The sequence below is a fragment of the Siphateles boraxobius genome, unplaced genomic scaffold, assembly GCF_051911475.1.
Source record: "Siphateles boraxobius isolate OS27281-9 unplaced genomic scaffold, OSU_SipBor_1 8, whole genome shotgun sequence".
Taxonomy (NCBI): Eukaryota; Metazoa; Chordata; class Actinopteri; order Cypriniformes; family Leuciscidae; genus Siphateles; species Siphateles boraxobius.
The window spans coordinates 36,174,969-36,180,841 of record NW_027509208.1 but is presented as its reverse complement, the minus strand read 5'-3'; positions in this window follow the sequence as shown (position 1 = coordinate 36,180,841).

Sequence of the window (5,873 nt, the reverse complement as noted above, 5' to 3'; positions counted from 1 at the left end):
CACTGGGGATTTTGCCGCTGTCCCACGGTGGCAGTCTGGATGGCAGCTTGCTGGTCCTTTGTCAGTAGCATTGAAGCAAGAATTGCCTCAACCCCCCGACCCCCATGCTCCTTCACCAGCTCCGGCACAGTGAGATTGACCTGATGTTGAGGCCGTGGCTCTGGCTCAGGTGACAACAACCATGCCATGCCACACTGTGTGCCCCTCAATGCAGTCCTGAACCAGTCCACATCCTCAGAGGTGATGTCTCTGGCCAGGGGCTTGTATGTTGCCTCACGCTGTGGGTAAAGCTCAGACTCAAAGCTGGATGATTTTGGACGATCAAGGCTTCTTCCACTGGCACTCCACATCTGTTGAACTGATCTCCCACATGGCGAAAATGATCAATGCTACAGTATGGCTACATTTTAGCTCTCCCCGTGCACAATCACAGGCAGATCTAATAATAGTGCCGTCATCTCCCATGCAGACCTGTAAAAATAAAATGGCATACCATTTCTTAGAATGCTGTAATATATTTAATTAGCAGCAAAACATGAATGGGCAGGATATATGTACCAATTAGTGTTAATGACGTTTGTGTATCAGCTGTCTCTGAACAGCAAATGATACACCATTTAACATTAACCCTCTGGGGTCGGCAATCAAATAAGCTTTTGTTCACCAATTTCTGCTCATATGTTAAATATATAGTATGGGATGTTTTGTCAGAAATAAAGTAGGTATATTGAATTATCAACTAAGATGCTATTATAGTGTTTGTTCCAATATTCAAACTAATGAATCCTTACCTTTGAAATACGTATGATAAAATATATACTTTTAACAAAGAAAGATTACACTTGAAATATTGTTAAAATTGTAATTGTTGTTGTAATTGTAACCTTTTTAATAAAATAGCAAAAAATATATTTACAATTTGGGGAGAGGGTATATTCCAAAACTTTCTGAAAATATAGTATGGGAATTAACTGCACAATTACTAGAATGATTAGGCATGGTGATTTTCACATCATTTTGGGCGATTTTCACATAAAACTAAATGTTACTCTTTTGTTTTATGACAAACTGCGACTTTCTTGACTTTCATAATTATCTTTTAAATTGACAAACATCATATGTGTAATTCATGGCAAAGTTCAGACGGAATAAAAAGATAAGATGTCTCTCGCCATTGACTACCATACATATTTTTTTCCGAAATAAGGTCCCATGAGTCGGAAACGAAGGGGAGGGACTTAGGCTCTCTATCTATCTATCTATCTATCTATCTATCTATCTATCTATCTATCTATCTATCTATCTATCTATCTATCTATCTATCTATCTATCTATCTATACATCTATACATCTATCTATCTATACATCTCTCTCTCTTTCTATATATATATATATATATATATATATATATATAACCTATTTTGGCATATTAAAAAGAGCATTTTTTAACATGCCTGCATTAACATAAAAATTATTGATATACAAACCTTTGAAATGGAATAAAATTGCAAGTACTTTTGGTGTCTTGTTTATTATATTTATTTTCATATAAAAGCAACAGAACTTAAATTACATTCAGTTTAATAGCAACACCGTACATGAGCATGAATCCTATCTGCGATATCCGCCTTTGATCTCAATTCTCAAAAAGGTGTGTACTGTCTGCACATCCTTCTGAGTTCATTCTTTCAAGGTAGCCTAACCATTCTGCGTTCTTGGAATTGAGGATTTGAATCTGTGTATTGTTCGTTCAATCGTATTTTTATTTAAAATTGAAAGTAGAAAAATTAGAAAAAAATCCTTTTTCGTTTTTTTTTTCTTTCTTTTCTTTTCATTTTTTCCACAAAAAAACTAAACAAAAACCCCCCAAGAATTCCGCTTGATTTTTTCGGGAAAATTGCAAATTATTTCACGGAACCCTTGGTACTTGAGAACTGTTGGCCTACACAGAAGAAAGCCCTGTCTAGGCTCTTCCCCTGTACGAGTTGTGTCACGCCATTCGTTAGTCTGGTTGCTTGACGATAAAAAGATTCCGGACGGTAGTAACAATAAACGCATTAGGAATCAGCACAACTGAAGCAGCGGAGGACTTTTATTCTGGTGAGCGGAACTGAAGAAGAATAGCCTAGAAATATAGCAACTCTCCGTTTGTTTTTCGAGCTGGTAAAACCAAACTCTAGTCAGGCCAAATTTACATTGTGTATAGAGTTGGTGGGTGGGCTTAACATAATGACGGCAGAGATGTGACGGTTCCGCGTGAATTCCCTGCTACTTGAAAACAAAGAGAATGACCGCTGATGCTGAACAGCGGTCTTTCGAACCTTTAGTTCCTGGAGGACTTAGAGTTAAGCTTTTCTTTGAGAAAAGAACAAAGAACGGCACTTAAGTCATTCTTAAAGGGGTCATGACATGTTTTTTTGTTTTGTTTTATTATGTTCCCTTAGGTGCAATTATAGTATTACTATAGTTTTTTGTACAAAAAAACTTAAAAAATATAGTGATTTATGACCTTTTCCCACCCTGTTTCTCACCTCTGATTCAAACAGTCTGTTTTGGAGGTGTTTCCCCTTTAAGAGTTCAGTGTTAACGCCCACTGTTATGATTGGATAACGTCAGCGCTGCTTATGCATAAATTATTAACGTTTATCATTTTGTATCACACGTAGACTACACAATGCTCCACCACGTGAAACTTCGGTCTTCCGATCTTTTACCATCGTGTCAATTCTCAATTGATTTTGATTCAAATGCGCGAGGGAGGAGAGAGAGAGAGAGAGAGAGAGAGAGAGAGAGAGAGAGAGAGAGAGAGAGAGAGAGAGAGAGAGAGTTTGAAGGCGCGCGCGCGGCCGGGGCTCCCTCTCTCTCTCTCTCTCTGCTCGTTCTACAGTAACATGCCCTGTCACACTCATCTGATCACTCACCGTTCAAATTAAGCTTTGGCGGGCTGCATATGCTGCAAATAAACTGCATCCAACTGTTTTCCCTCACGTCTGGATCGTTCGGCAGCGTATTCAAAGACTCAAACATGAACAGCACATCTGCGTAGCATCGCAGTCATCTTGTAAACAGACCCACTCGCTGCACGACAACGCATGCGATGATGCGAAATGAGGCGTAGTTGTCTTGCGCTGGAGGCGGTCATATGCAAACGACTGGTACGTCACTTCGCACCGTGACGTCACTTCATACCATGGATCTAGAACGAGCTGTATTTAGAGCTTGATTAAATAAATGCTTCGTTTATAATGGGGAGGACGTCTTAAGCTATGAAACTTGCAGGAAGTTTTAATAGTACATAGATCTCTTATATACCAAAAGATCAAGGCAAATTTGGTTTCTCATGTCATGACCCCTTTAAAAAAGGAAAGATGTGTTCGGAGTTTTGCCGACCGGATACGGCAAAAGTTTAAAATATCAACTAGCTCCGTTGTTGGGAAAACGCATGGGACTCACTCAGCCACAATCGTTCGTTGCTCTGGTTGGTTGTAGCACTATCCTATTGCATGCAGAGGGAAAGACAACCGAAATCCGCCCCTCGGATTGAGGCATGCCAATGGTGAGTTTCCAGACCTAACATCTTGATGTGGGTCTGGCTTGCCAGGCTAGAGGAAGAACTGATGACGGAACATTTTGATCTTTGGCTGACAAGAACGAAAAATGAAAAATCAAGCCTAATTCTAATTTTTCAATAGGCTATTAAATCAAAAAACAACGGAACGAATGATACACGGATTAAGAATCAGACAATTTCGAAATTGCCCATCACTAATTATCGTAATCAGCTGGGCTGGTAATGATAATTAGTGATGGTTGATTTCGAAACAAATAATTAGTGGTGAGCGATAATGAGCCATTATAAAGTCTTGCAGCCATCACAGCAAACAAAGCAAGAAAGAAGAAAGAACACAACAATGAGCTCTCGACCGCCATATAAAAAAGTGAAACAGCAGGAGGAAGATGGAGTCCTGCCCAGTATATCAGGATACTTTCATGAGGTTTCACCCATTAAAATTGCAGCTAACAACTGTAAATTCTTCAACGCTTCCCTGCAAACCGACAAAGATGAATACCGCCGAACTGTGCTATTCGCCCCAGAGAAGCACATGTCCTTTACACAAGCTGCGGAAAAAGCAACACCAATACAGCTATCATTTGTCAAAAAAAGTGTTAAGCGAGTACTACTATCTTTAAGTGAGGGAACTGGTGGTGTTTTAAAGCAGTGAGAGAAGTGACTGAAGATTGGCGACAGGTGAAGGTGACAGGTGCAGGTGATTAGAACTTGATGTGGAACGAGTGGGCGGAGTGTAGAGGTCTGACGCTGACGCTGGTGTATCCGTGACAGTACCCCCCCCTCCACGGCCAGCTCCTGAGGGCGGAAATGACCGGTGACGGGGACGACCACGACCTCTTGGTGCCGGACGACTGTGATGAGCAGAGTGAAAGTCCTGTAAAAGTTTAGGGTCTAGTATGTCATCACGGTGAACCCAGCATCTTTCCTCAGGGCCAAAGCCTTCCTAGTCCACGAGATATTCCAGTTGGCCGCCCCGTCGCCGGGACTCGAGAATGTCCTGGACACGATAGATCTTCTCGTCTGCAGGGTCCACAGGAGGAGGAGGTAAATCATCAGCGCAAGACCCTGGGAAGGAAGGAGTGAGAGGATCAATGTAAGGTTTGAGCAGAGAGACATGGAATGAAGGTGCAATGAGATGCGATAGTGTGGGGGTAGTGATAACCAGTATGTGACTTCATTAATCTGCCTCTGTATAGCGAATGGACCGATGTACCTGGGACTCAGCTTGCGGCAGGGCTGTCGGAGACGGGTGTCCCTGGTGGAGAGCCAGACCTTTTGCCCAGGTTGATATATCGGGGTCGCAGATCTTCTAGCGTCGGCCTGGCTCTTGTGTCTCCGAACAGCCCTCTGAAGATGGACGTGTGCTGAGTCCCAGACCCTCCCGCTCTCCTGGAACCAGTGGTGGACTGCTGGAACTTTGGATGGCTCACCTGACCAGGGAAACAGGGGTGGCTGGAAAGCGAGTATGCACTGGAAGGGCATGAGACCTGTTGTTGACTGTTGAAGGGAGTTTTGTGCATACTCGGCCCAGGGTAGATACCTGCTCCAGCAGTCCTGATGATCATTGCAATATGACAGCAGGTATCTCCCGATCTCTTGTATTTTCCGTTCAGTCTGGCCGTTGGACTGGGGGTGATACCCGGAGGTTAAACTGACTGAAACTCCTAAAAGGTTGAAGAACGCTTTCCAGACCCTGGATATAAACTGCGGTCTTCGGTCTGAAATATCTGGGTCAGTCTCGAAGGCTGTGGACAAACCTGGAAGAGGAATGAGCTTACATGCTTTAGAAAAGCGATCTACGGCTACTAGAACACACGTGTGAGAGCCAGAAGAAGGAAGGTCCGTGATAAAATCCACTCCCAGGTGCGACCAGGGGGTACTGGGAGTGGTACCAGCTTGCCTTCCGAAAGGCGTCAAGGAACTTTGGCCATGGCACAGACTGAGCAGCTCTTCACGTACCGGGAGACATCCTGGGTCATATTGGGCCACCAGTACTGTTGTTGTAAGAGCAAGAGGGTTTGCTGGCTGCCTGGGTGTCCAGAGCCCGGAGATGTGTGGACTGAGTAAATGAGGGACAGACGTAGATGAGTCGGGACCTAGGTCCGTCCCTCATGACCTCCTGGCGGAGCAGGTTCTGACCGGGTGGCATCGGCAATGTGATCGTCAATACTCTATTGGATGGGACAGACAACTACGGCTGGAGGGAGAATGGGTTCTGGGTTGGAGCTGATAGTGTCAGGTTGATACAGGCGCAACAGGGAGTCGGCTTTGAGGTTCTTGTCTCCTGCACTGTAAGTTACAC